The sequence below is a fragment of the Peromyscus eremicus genome, chromosome 1 (genome assembly GCF_949786415.1).
Source record: "Peromyscus eremicus chromosome 1, PerEre_H2_v1, whole genome shotgun sequence".
NCBI classification, from domain to species: Eukaryota; Metazoa; Chordata; class Mammalia; order Rodentia; family Cricetidae; genus Peromyscus; species Peromyscus eremicus.
In genome coordinates this window covers 20,893,606-20,905,900 of record NC_081416.1, presented here as the reverse complement: position 1 = coordinate 20,905,900, position 12,295 = coordinate 20,893,606, and the positions used below count along the sequence as shown (strand labels likewise).

Sequence of the window (12,295 nt, the reverse complement as noted above, 5' to 3'; positions counted from 1 at the left end):
CAACAAGCTCTAGGGATCCAGTGTCTGCCTCGCCAGTGCTGATATTGTCAGCCATGCTTGTCTGGCTATTTTCCTGAGTGCTAAGGATCTGAACTCAGGCCCTTGTACTTGCATGACAATTATTTTACTGATTGAACCATCTGCCCAGCCCGTAAAAGTAATTTTAGAACAACCATGTAACACTGTTTCAGTCTCTAGTTCTTACACAGAAGCCAGACATTCTAACAGATGAGAGAGACCTTAAGAACAGAGAACTCTTACAACTCTTTCTGGATGGACAAATTAGAATAGAGTTAGAAAGTACTTGAAGGCATTATTAAAAACAAAATTTTTTTGATGAACAATTCAGAGGAGGTTGGTAGCTCCTTTTTAGTAACAATTGAAATAGCATGTGTTAAAAAGTTAACATTTGGGAAATGTGGGGATGGGGGAATGGGCTGGGGGGGGAATGGTTGTTCTTTATAATACCTTCTAATATTTTTCCCAGAAACATATGTTAGTTGTGAATTGTTTCTGAGATTGGAGGAATGTTAATCTGTATCTCATTGTTGTAATAAATCACATCCCCATAGATTCATTAAAAAAAAAGTTAACATTAAGTCAAGCAGTGATGGTGCATGCCTTTAGTCCCAGCACTTGGGAGGCAGAGGCAGGCAGATCTCTGAGTTCAAGGCCAGCCCATTCTACAAAGCAAGTTCCAGGACAGCCAGGGCTAAACTGAGAAAACCTGCCTCAAAAAAAAACCAAAAAGAGGAAGAAGAAAAAAAAAGGTCAGCATTACCAGAAAAAAAAGAAGCAAGCAAAGAAAAGCCTTCCTGAAATCTGAGTTTCAAATATTTGTGACAGTTTACCACTGCAAAATGACCTCATTTTTGTTGCAACAGGCTTAGCAATTTATGCCCTAGTATATGGCAAAAACAGAATAGTCAGCTAACAGCCATTGGAGGATAACAGCTTGATGTATGGCCCAAGTATAGGCAGATCAGCTTGCAGTTTGGAGGAAGAGCAGATAGACTGGAAGAGAGCCACACCTGACAGAGACCCTGAGAAGTCATAACAATGGTATATAGAAATGCCATCAGAAACTACTTAACCAAATTGGATGAGGTGATTTATTCTTGCAATTTCAATACTTTGGAGGTGTAAGAAGGAGAATGATAAGTTCAATTGAGCCTGGGCAAATACTGATGCTGTGCTTCGTACATGGGGAAAACCAGAACATTATGAATCATGTAAACCCAGCAACTTAATACAAGACCACATTACTCGCTTTTACTAGGTACATGTGGAACATTCTCTAGGATAGACCATGTATTAGGACATAAGACAGATTCTCCCCTGCAGTTCATAGGCTCAAACCCAGAGTGCTCCAACGTGCTATGCAAACATTCTTGACTGAGCTACACCCTAGACCCAAAAATTAATAATTAAATTAATTTTTAAAAGGTTGCAATCTTACTTTTCCAACAAGGTGGAATGAAAATTAAAAACATGTATCAGGAAATACAATGAGTTCACAAGTGTGGAAATTGAAACACTTTTGTTAGAGGATAGAACAAATCCCAGAAGAAATTATAGACTAGCTTGATGAACTAAAATGTGCTGTGGGATGGTCTGTATGACAAATGTGTTGCTGATTGGTCAATAAATAAAACACTGATTGGCCATTGGCTAGGCAGGAAGTATAGGCGGGACAAGGAGGAGAATAAAGCTAGGAAGTGGAAGGCTGAGTCAGAGATACTGCCAGCCACCATGATGAGAAACAGCATATGAAGATGCCGGTAAGCCACGAGCCATGTGGCAAGGTATAGATTAATGGAAATGGATTAATTTAAGCTGTAAGAACAGTTTAGCAAGAAGCCTGCCACGGCCACACAGTTTGTAAGCAATATAAGTCTCTGTGTTTACTTGGTCTGGTCTGAGAGGCTGTGGGACTGGCGGGCGAGAGAGATTTGTCCTGACTGTGGGCCAGGCAGGAAAACTTTAGCTACAAAAATGAAACTTGATATCTAATTATCAGTATAAATAATCTATGGTTTCAAATGCCTACAGTAAAAAGAAATCCCAAACCAGTATCCTAACCACTGCCTTAAGAAACTGAAAAAATGTGAACAGACTAATCTACAACAAACAGAAAAATGAGATCAGAGCACACATAAATGAAATAGTATAGAGAAAAAAATCAAGGGGCTAGAAAGATGGCTCGGTAGTTAAGAACACTAACTGCTCTCCCAGAGGACTTTGGTTCAAGTCCTAAGACCCACATAGTGGCTCACAACTGTCTTAATTCAAGTTCCAGGGGATCCTTTGCTGCCTTCTGGCCTTTGTGGGCACTGCACGTATATACTGTACAGACATAAATGCAGGCAAGACCCCCATACACATTAAATAAAAGTACTTTAAAAAAACTCCAGCAAAACCAAAAGCTATTTCTTTGAAAACATTAACAAGATTGATAAACTGCTGATTAAAAAAAGAACAGACTCAACTAATCATGAATGATAATGGGGGAATTACCTCCATTTTTATGGCAATAAGGATGCAAGTATGGCAAATAAGGATATGGCAAAAGAGATTGCATAGGAAATATTATGAATAATTTATATGCTAAAAATTAAATAACTTGATGGGGTAAATTTCTAGAAAAGGTAAAGTATCAAAATTCATTTATTTAAGAAATATATTTGAACCAGGTGGTGGTGGTGCATGCCTTTAATCCCAGCACTTGGGATGCATAGGCAGGTGGATCTCTATGAGTTCAAGGCCTGCCTGGACTATAGAGAGAGTTACAGGACAGTTAGGGCTGTTACACAGAGAAACCCTGTCTCAGGAGGGAAAAAAAGGAAAGGGAATAAAAAAAGATATTTGAATAGATCTGTATTGTGAGTTGAATTATGCCCCTCCCCCAAAGTTGTGTTGAAAAAGAATAGTAACTGATGGTACTTATGAGTGTGACTTTATTTGAAAAATTAGACCTTTGGAGTCTTAATATAGTCAGGTTGAAATGAAGTGATAGTGGGTCAATGTGGTCCCTGAATCCAATGACTTGGTGTCTTTATAAGTAAGGATAGAGACTTGAAGGGACAGACAAGCATATAGAGGGAAAGGGATGTATAAAGATAGACGCAGAGGTTTGATTACAACATGGTAAACCTGGGAATACCAAAGGTTGTCAGCAGAGGTAGAAGCAAGTATAGAAGGACTTTTAGAGCCTTCAGAAAGGAAAGAACTTTGCAAACACCAAGATTTTGGACAAGTAGGCTCCATGACTTTGAGAATAAACTTCTACTTTTTGAGACTTATGGTATTATGTTAAAGCAGCCCTAGGAAATGAGTACAACCTAGAGCAAATGAGATTAAATTGACAATTAAAAGTGAAAAACTAAACATACTTGTTGGTGGACGTTTCTTTGGAATATTCTGTATTTTCCCCTTTTTGTCTAATTAAAAAGGAAGGTTTTAACTTTAACATAGTAAAATTATATACAACAAAAACAGTCATCAAGTAAGAATTACAGTTACAATATCTAGTTCATTTGTATTTGGCAAAATTAGAGAAAATACTCTTTTATCTACGTGACTCTAAAGTTTTCTACCAAATTCATCTTACAACTAAAGAAAACTTTAACTAGACTAGTTTAACTATCTAGTCTTCATCAACTCTATCAAAGACCTCAGATGGGTAAAATCTTACCTAGTGACAGAGACATCTGGCTGCCTGGACAGTCACCCAAAGTTCCTCTGTAATGTTGAGGCATCCATCTTTGGCCTATAGGCCTAGAATATCTGATAGACTTAGCTCTGAAGCAGGAAATTTTGAAGGATTGTCTTACTTTGTCTTTTCAAAGTTTGGCAGTCGCTTTCTTTTGCGTCTTGCTGGTCCAGTTTGGATAGTATACTGTCAGCAATTGAGGCAAGGACAGATTTTTGTCCAAATGGCATTAAAAAAGCAAACTCCATATGGAGGTTTCTCAATGCCCATCATCTTTTCTGAAGTAGATTGGTGCTGTCAGAAGATGTGTCTTGCTGTCATGAAAAGCCTTAGGTTATTAAACATATTAAATACCATATTCTGTCGGTCTTTGAAGTATTTGAAGACCTTCTCTCTATCTAAATATAATCTGTGTATAACCTTGAAAACATACCTAATATGACTATAAGTTTGACTCTTATAGATGGTTATTAATCTGTATTTCTTAATTATACATTACATTTTAAAATGAGCTGCATAAACGCAATACCTCAAACAAGAGTGGAAATACACATACAATATAACAAAATTAACTTTAAATTTCTATCAGTATACCAAAATCCATGCCAATGTGAAATATTTAAGACTAGTAGGGTGTTTTTTGTTTTGTTTTGTTTTTGTTTGTGGTTTTTTTTTTTTTAGTTTAAAAGTAGATTTAATAGCCAGGCAGTAGTAGTGCACGCCTTTAATCCCAGCACTCAGGAGGTAGAGCTAGGCGGATCTCTGTGAGTTCAAGGCCAGCCTGGTCTACAGAGCGAGATCCAGGACAGCCACCAAAACTACACGGAGAAACCCTGTCTTGAAAACCAAAAAAAGTAGATTTAACAATCTACTCTTTTATACTGTCATTTCTATATCCCCTTATCCCACCTTTTCTTTTCAGAAAGAGATCCCTGACTCTAATCTCCTTTGTTCAGCTTTTTTCCTGATCATTACCAAAAACAACTTGTAACCAACCCCCCTTAAATGATAATAAATACCCATAACCCATCTTTTGGGAATGTGGGCACCGTCCTTTAGACTACTTCCTGTTGTTTGAGGGTGCCAGTAATTTGGGGAGGGACCCTAAGAAAATCAGGATAATTGTTAGGTCTTGGCTGTAGTATTCTATGAGCCTGAGTCATCTCAGCCAGCAGCCTTGAAGCTGTTCTGAATATGGGATCACCTGGACCATCAGTTTTTATTGGTGTTTGGTCCTCTTGCTCTGAAAATACATAAACTTTTTTTTTTAAAGATTTATTTATACAGTGTTCTGCCTGCATTTATACCTGCAGGCCAGAAGAGGGCACCAGATCTCATTACAGATGGTTGTGAGCCACCATTGGTTGCTGGGACTTGAACTCAGGACCTCTGGAAGAGTAGCCAGTGCTCTTAACCTCTGAGCCATTTCTCTAGCCCCCATGAAAATACATAAACTTTTAAAGGTAACATATATATGTGTATTAATGTAAGTATAGACTGTATGTTGTACACAAGTTAGTCAAAGATGATTTCTTGTTTTATATTTGAGTCAGTAAACTATATATCATGTATATATACCTAGAATGAATCCACAGTCTCATTTCCTGTGGAAATGAAAGCATAACCTCTTCCTCAAAGTAGCATATCTTTTGACTTCCATTTTGAAGTCAAGACATTTTAAAAATATATAGGTTGTTTTAATCCAGCAGTTTTTATAATCCAGTGTATCTTAGTAGCTATCGTTCCTTCCTCAGTTGTCAAAAAATTCAAAGACAGCACAATAACATACAGTATCTAGACTCTCTGTGTACTTCTTATCTTTATGTGGCTTTTTTTTATTACTTTACTCCCTTTTTAAGGACTTTATTATTTTAAAACTATGTGTTTCTTTTTTTATGACTGTCTACATCTTCTTTTTTCTCTCTCAAGCCTAAGTATGTTTTTAAACATACTGTAACCTGTTTAGAGGTTTCTTTCAGTTTGAATCTGTCTTTACTGTGTGTCTGTAATGTTTTTTCATTGCATGAGACAAATCTTAAGCTGCTATATTAGCCACCACAAGTGTATCTTAGCTTAGTGCATGGCAGCTGGCAACTGGCTCTTCCCCCAGGCAGCTGCATCTTGATATTGCAACCCAACATGAGAGACATGAGAATAGAAAGCCGGGTTTGGCTCTGTTTCTGTGTGTTTTAGATCCTTCTTTTTTTAAAAATAGATTATGTGGATTACATGGCCCTGGACCTTGGGCACCATTTGTAGGCAGACTTTTCTTTCCTGCCTCCCAGTTCCCAAATAACTGACATGGAGACTTAATATGAATTATAAATGATCAGCTGATAGCTCAGACTTATTACTAACTAGCTCTTACAACTTAAATTAACCCGTGTTTCTTATCTAAGTGCTACTACATGGCTCATGCTTAATACTTCATCTTGTATACCTCCTACTTCCTATGTGTGGCTGGTGACTCTCCTGACTCTGCCCTTCTTCCCAGAATTCTCCTAGTCTGACTCCGCCCCCCCATCTCTCCTGCCCAGCTATAGGCCAGTCTGTTTTTTATTAAACCAATTTAAGTAACAAATCTTTACAGTGTAGAAAAGAATTATTTCACTCATACCTATAGTCTGGAGGCTGGAGAGATGGCACAGTAGTTCAGAGCACTGGTTGTTTTTGGGTCAGACCCAGGTTTAGTTCCCAGTACTCACATAGTGGTTCACAACCATCTGTAACTCCAGATGCAGTGGATCTGATACCACCTTTGAAGTTTCATGGGCACCAGGATCATATATGCATGTTGGCAAACACTCATACAAATAAAATAAATCTTTTTTAAAAAATTATCAAAGAAAAACCATGGATTCTGGATTTACCAGATACTTAAAGTATTAATACTAATTCCTAACTAACTTTTCCAAAGTATGGGAAGAACACTTTTTTTTCCTTAAAGAAGTCTATTATTACCCATACCAAACTAGGCAGAAATATCACTGAAGACTAAGCTCAAATATACCATTATCTAGTGAGATTTACCTTAGAGTTGAAAGGTTGGTTTACTACACCAAGATCAATTAATGTAATACAATGTGTTGCTAAAATAAATGGCAGACATCATGTAAGCATCTCAGTAGATAACTTAAAAAGTGTGACCAAACCACGATTTTTCACAACTTGCTGCAAAAGCACTGTCTTACTTAAGACCCAAAGACTGAAACAGCTTCTTCCTAAAATGAGGAATAACATAGTACTGACTGTGATCAATACTTCCATTCAACTTCATTTTAGGAAGTTCTAACTAGAGTAATACAGCAATTAAAAGCAATCAATACCATATAAATATGGGGGGGCAGGAGTAAAACTTTATGCTATATAGAGTTTTAAGTTGGATGTGTTTATGTGTATGTATTGATGCTTTGCTGCAGGTTTGTGTATCAGTGCATGCCTAATGCCCCAGGGAATCTGACATCCGCTTCTGGTTTCTATGTGTGTGCACGTATTAACTTGCACATACCTTAAAAAAAAATGGACAAAGAGGGTTGGGTATGTAGCTAAGTAATAGAGCATTCATTCACCTGGTATGTCTGAGTCCCTAGGTTAGATCCTCTATACTACTAAAACACGTATGCACACATGTCCATAAACACTTAATTGCTGCAAACAGTGGCATTAATGAAATGTTGAGAAAACTTACAGAATGGGGAGAAAATGCTTTTATATGCCTAATAATAGACAGACTATATCAAGAACTCTTAACAATAAAAACATAGTCTAATTAAAAAGTGAGCAGATAATCTGAATCTTCAAAGAAGTATTCAGACGACCAGAGAGCACAGAAAAAGCCTGACATCATATGACATCGGGAAGATATAAACCTAAACCAAAACACGACATTCATAGCACGTTTCTTTTAAAATGGTGTCTTACTTAGGGTTTGTATTGTTGTGAAGAGACACCATGACCACAACAACTCTTACAAAGTAAAACATTTAATTGGGGTGGCTTGCTTACAGTTTCAGAGGTTCAGTTTGTTATCATCATGGCGGTGAGCATGGCAGCGTGCAGGCAGACATGGCACTGGAGTAGTAACTGAGAGTCCTACATCTTGAAGGCATCAGGAAGTTGACTGAGACACCGGGCGGTATCCTGAGCATAGGAAACCTCAAAGACCACCCCCACAGTGACACATTTCCTCCAACAAGGCCATAGCCACCCCACCAAAGCCACACTTCCTAATAGTGCCACTCCCTATGAGATTATGGGGGCCAATTACATTCAAACTACCACAGATGGATAATTTTAAAAAAAGGTATTCATGACTATATGGGGAACTTGAAAACTCCATGCATTTTTGTTGTGAGTATAAAGTGGTACAGCTACTTTTATACTTCTTCAAATGCTGAACATAGTTAACATATGATCCAGAAATTACCTCTTAACTGTGTAGCTAAGAAAATGAAAATAAGCATCCATACAAAAACTTAAGGACTCAATACTCTCATTACTTATGTGATAATGGAAAAGTGGAAACTGTCCGAATAGTCATCAGCTGTAAAATGGATAAGATGTGGTATAGCCATAAAATGGAATGTTCATTTAGCAGTTAAAAAAAAAAAAAAAAAAGGAAATGCCAATATCTGCCATGATACAGATGAACCTTGAAGTTATGTTCTAGGAGGAAATGTTACCCCCTCCAAAAAAAAAATATGGCTCCATTTAGATGAAATAGCCACAACAGGCATATCTTCAGAAGTGAAATAACGTATAACTGGCTGCTTAAGGCTGGATATAAGCAGGGGGATGGAGGTTATATGAAATGGGATATAAATATTCACATGGTGATGGCAACAATTTATAGATATGAATAAAATCCATTGGGTGTTACATTACGTGGCTTAGTTCTATCACTGAATTATATCCTAATGAAGAAGTTTAAATGTGAAACAAATAGGTATGATGATAATTATAATGGAGAAATCATAGGAAGTGGTTGCAAACATTAGTGGATGCATTTTAAATCTTTGAGGAGTTTGTGGGTTATAATGTTCTCTCAATTCTTATACACATTTTATTGTGCAAAGTATGGCCCACTTTCTTGTTTAGAAAGTTTCTTTAGGTAGTGGTGAAAGTAAACACATGAGTTTAAACACTGCAGTGATGCAGAAGGAATGTGAACACAGGACTTAAAGCATGCTTAGAATGCATACTGTGCATTTCCCTATCTTATTTTCTGTGGTCACCATCATTGTTCTGGTTTCCTGTTGGCTTGTGAGAGGCAAGGCTGGAAGTAAGTGCAGAGCTCTATCAGCTTTTCACAGTGTTCCAGCAGCCTTGAAGTCATGTTGGGAGTCTCTGGAATGAGTTGATTGCAGCATTTTGGAAACTTTAAATTCCCATCTTATTGCATGTATGTATGTTCAAAGACATACATACTGTAACTAAAATACTGAAATGTACTTGGAACAGACAGTATGTGGTTTTAGTTCGCTATCACAGTGCTAGTTCTGACTTATTTATCAACTTAACAATCCAGTAAGATCTGAGAGCTACTATTATAATACAGTTACTTAGGAACAGAATTTAAGTTTTAAGTATTTAAACAGATTAAAAGTTTCTAAATATTTTAATTATATTATACTAGTTTATCTTATTGGCTAGTAACACTTGTATTTATGCATCTGTGCTTTGGATCTTTGAATGGGGAGAGATTTTGTACAAACATTTCACGCGATATTTTTACAGGGACACTTAGTCGGTCTGGATGAGCCAGCTTCCGGAGCTGGGCAAGAAGCTTTGCTTAAACAAGAGCACGCAAAAGTCACTCGACTCCAGAGACAAGCAGAAGAGTTCCTCAATGCAGTCTTTTATAGAAAAGGTTGGTTTCAGTAACAGACAACACATCCTGCTTGTCTTATATTAATCTCCATAATTTCAATGTAATTTTAAGTTACTCTTAGAACATAAATTTGGAATAAGGTTAAGACAACCTATTACTCTCTTGAATTCCGAAGTGATGGTTTTAGTTAAATAGTTCATAAATTTATTGTGAAACTCTGTAATTTTTTAGACAAGTTTTAGAAATATAAAATGCTAGTTTAAATCCTTAACAATTATAAAAACCAGTAGTTCTGTAAATTGAAAATCTGACCTGAAATTTCATTTGAAGTGAAAATATAGTTAAATTTTACAGTTGTATTGTAAGCATTTTTGTAAGCATTGATATAGTCTTTTAAAAACTATTTATTTTTATTTTATATGTGTGAGTGTTTTGCCTTCGTGCATGTCTGTGAACCATGTGTGCTTGTTGTTCTCATAGGTCAGAAGAAGGTATAGAGCCCCTGGAACTGGAGGTTCGGTGGTTGTGAATCATGTGGGTACTGGGAACTGAATCTGGAACTTCTCCATGAGCAACAAGTGCTCCTAACCTCAGAGCCATTGCTCTGCCCACATTGACATCATTTCATTTCACTGAATATTTTTTAAACTATTAAGTAGGAAAATGAACACTAATAAGACATTGTTGCTTACATTTTATATAGAATTTAATAGCTCCCTCTAGAATTTCCAGCACATCATTTTCCTTAAAGAGGCTTGTTTTATATTGGTTTTGAAAAGCAGAAAAGATCTCTCCACCTGTCTTGTCCAACCCATGACTCTCAGGCCACATGCAGCAGAGGATAGCTATGAATGTGGTCTAACACAGAATTGTAAATATAGCTTAGGACATTGAGATTTTAAAAAAACCGCAATAGATATGATGACAGCATTGTGTAACAGTGTCAAAAAGAGGCATGTATCAGTCTTGAGGCTTAGGGATTCTTTTTAGAGAATCAGTTCTTCTATTTCTTAAAAAAGGAAAGAAACTTTAAAAGAATCTATTCATTTTACTTTACATATGATTGTTTTTCCTGGATATATGTATGTGCACCACATGTGTGGCTTGGTGCGCTTGAAGGTTAGATACCCTGGAAATGGAATTATAGATGATTGTGAGCTACCATGTGGGTGTTGGAAATCAAATGCCAGCCCCCTGCAAGAACAAATGCTCCACTGAGCCATCTCTCCAACTCTTTTCTTTCTGTCTTTCTTTTTATGTTGTTGTCAGTCTGTCTATCCATTCTGCCCCACCCCCCACAAACCCCCACCCGTACTTCCAGCACCATGTCTCCTGCAGGGTTTCACTCTGTAGCTCTGGCTGTCCTGGAGCTCACTCTGTAGATCAGGTTGTCCTGAACTCGGAGATCCACCTGCCTCCCAAGTGCTGGGATTAAAGGCATGTGTCAGTACACCAGCTTTTCTTTATCTGCATAACCTCTTTATGATCTTGTTTTAGTTAGTGAAGAGTCTCTGTCTCTCTCTCTGCTTCTCTTCTCTTCTCTTCTCTTCTCTTCTCTTCTCTTCTCTTCTCTTCTCTTCTCTTCTCTTCTCTTCTCTTCTCTTCTCTTCTCTTCCTTTCAGTAGGGTCTCACTATGTACTACTGGCTAACCTAGAATTCATAGGAAATCCCTCCTGCCTCTTGTCTCCCAAATGCGGGGATTAAAGTTGTGTGCCACTATGTCCAGTAGAGTCTTCACCTTCAATAAATTCTTTCTGAATTAATTTCTGTTCCTTAATTACACATTCCTTCTCCTGCAAAGGTAGATGTGATTATGATAGTTTCTAAAAATGTTTCCTACAAGGAAGGCATAGTCGTGCGCACTTGAGGTCCTTGAAGTGGAGAAGCTGGGGTGGGAGGTTCTTGAGTTTAGGCCAGCTGGAATGGAAAGGGAAAAAGGAGTTCTTGGTACTGTTGATTATCTTGGGTACATTTAACCCTCAGCAGACCCAGAGAGCCCATCTCCTTTAGTGCATTCACATGGCCAGTGCTACTTTAGACCACTCATTCCTCCAGAGATGCCCTTCCTCCTTCTCAAGGTGGACAGTGCGCTGGAAGTGTGAAAAAGGACTCTAATATTTGGTGACTGTTGGATACCAGTTGTCCTGCTTAGTGTGCTCAGTGTTTTCAGAATATTACTGACGTGAGAAGTCCTATAAACTTAGGATATTCCTTAACAAAGCTTGTTGTTTGGGGGAAAATACATGTTTTTGTATTTTCATTGTTCCATCAGATTCCTAGGCACATCAAATTTTTAAGTAGGCCACCACTTACCTTTAATACTCATTGACACTCTGACCTAAATCTCCCAAATGAGTCTTTCAGGCTCACTTTATCAAATTAAGTGCCCCAGTTCCAAAATTATATTTTTTTAAAAAATAATTTTATGAATTTTATGAATATTTGATTGTTTCAGTAAAGGAATTCACATTGCCGCCGGTGTGCTATCACTCTTAATCTCAGCTGGCCAATCTCTTAAGAGTTCCAGGAAAACCTGATCTACATTACGAGTTCCATGCCAGTCAGGTCTACATAGTGAGACCCTGTCTCAAAAAAGGGTGGGGATATTGACATTTAAGGTATAAACTAGTAGCAGCTTATTATCCAAATATGTTTACAGTTGTTCTCCACTAGAGTGTACACAGACAATGTCATACTAAAGATAGACCACCTTCTCCCAAGTGTACACTTTTACCCGATTCTTGGTTAGGAG

At 37.5% G+C, this 12,295-nt stretch overlaps 1 protein-coding gene across 2 annotated transcripts in view; it reads left to right on the top strand.

The window, feature by feature from the left end:
* Lcor (ligand dependent nuclear receptor corepressor) overlaps positions 1–12,295 on the top strand; it is a 123,057-nt gene that overhangs the window by 68,206 nt on the left and 42,556 nt on the right. For both annotated transcript variants that reach the window (XM_059258153.1, XM_059258160.1), the window contains exon 5: positions 9,449–9,581. The gene's annotated coding sequence lies outside the window, so the exon portion shown is untranslated. The remainder of the gene's footprint in view (positions 1–9,448; positions 9,582–12,295) is intronic.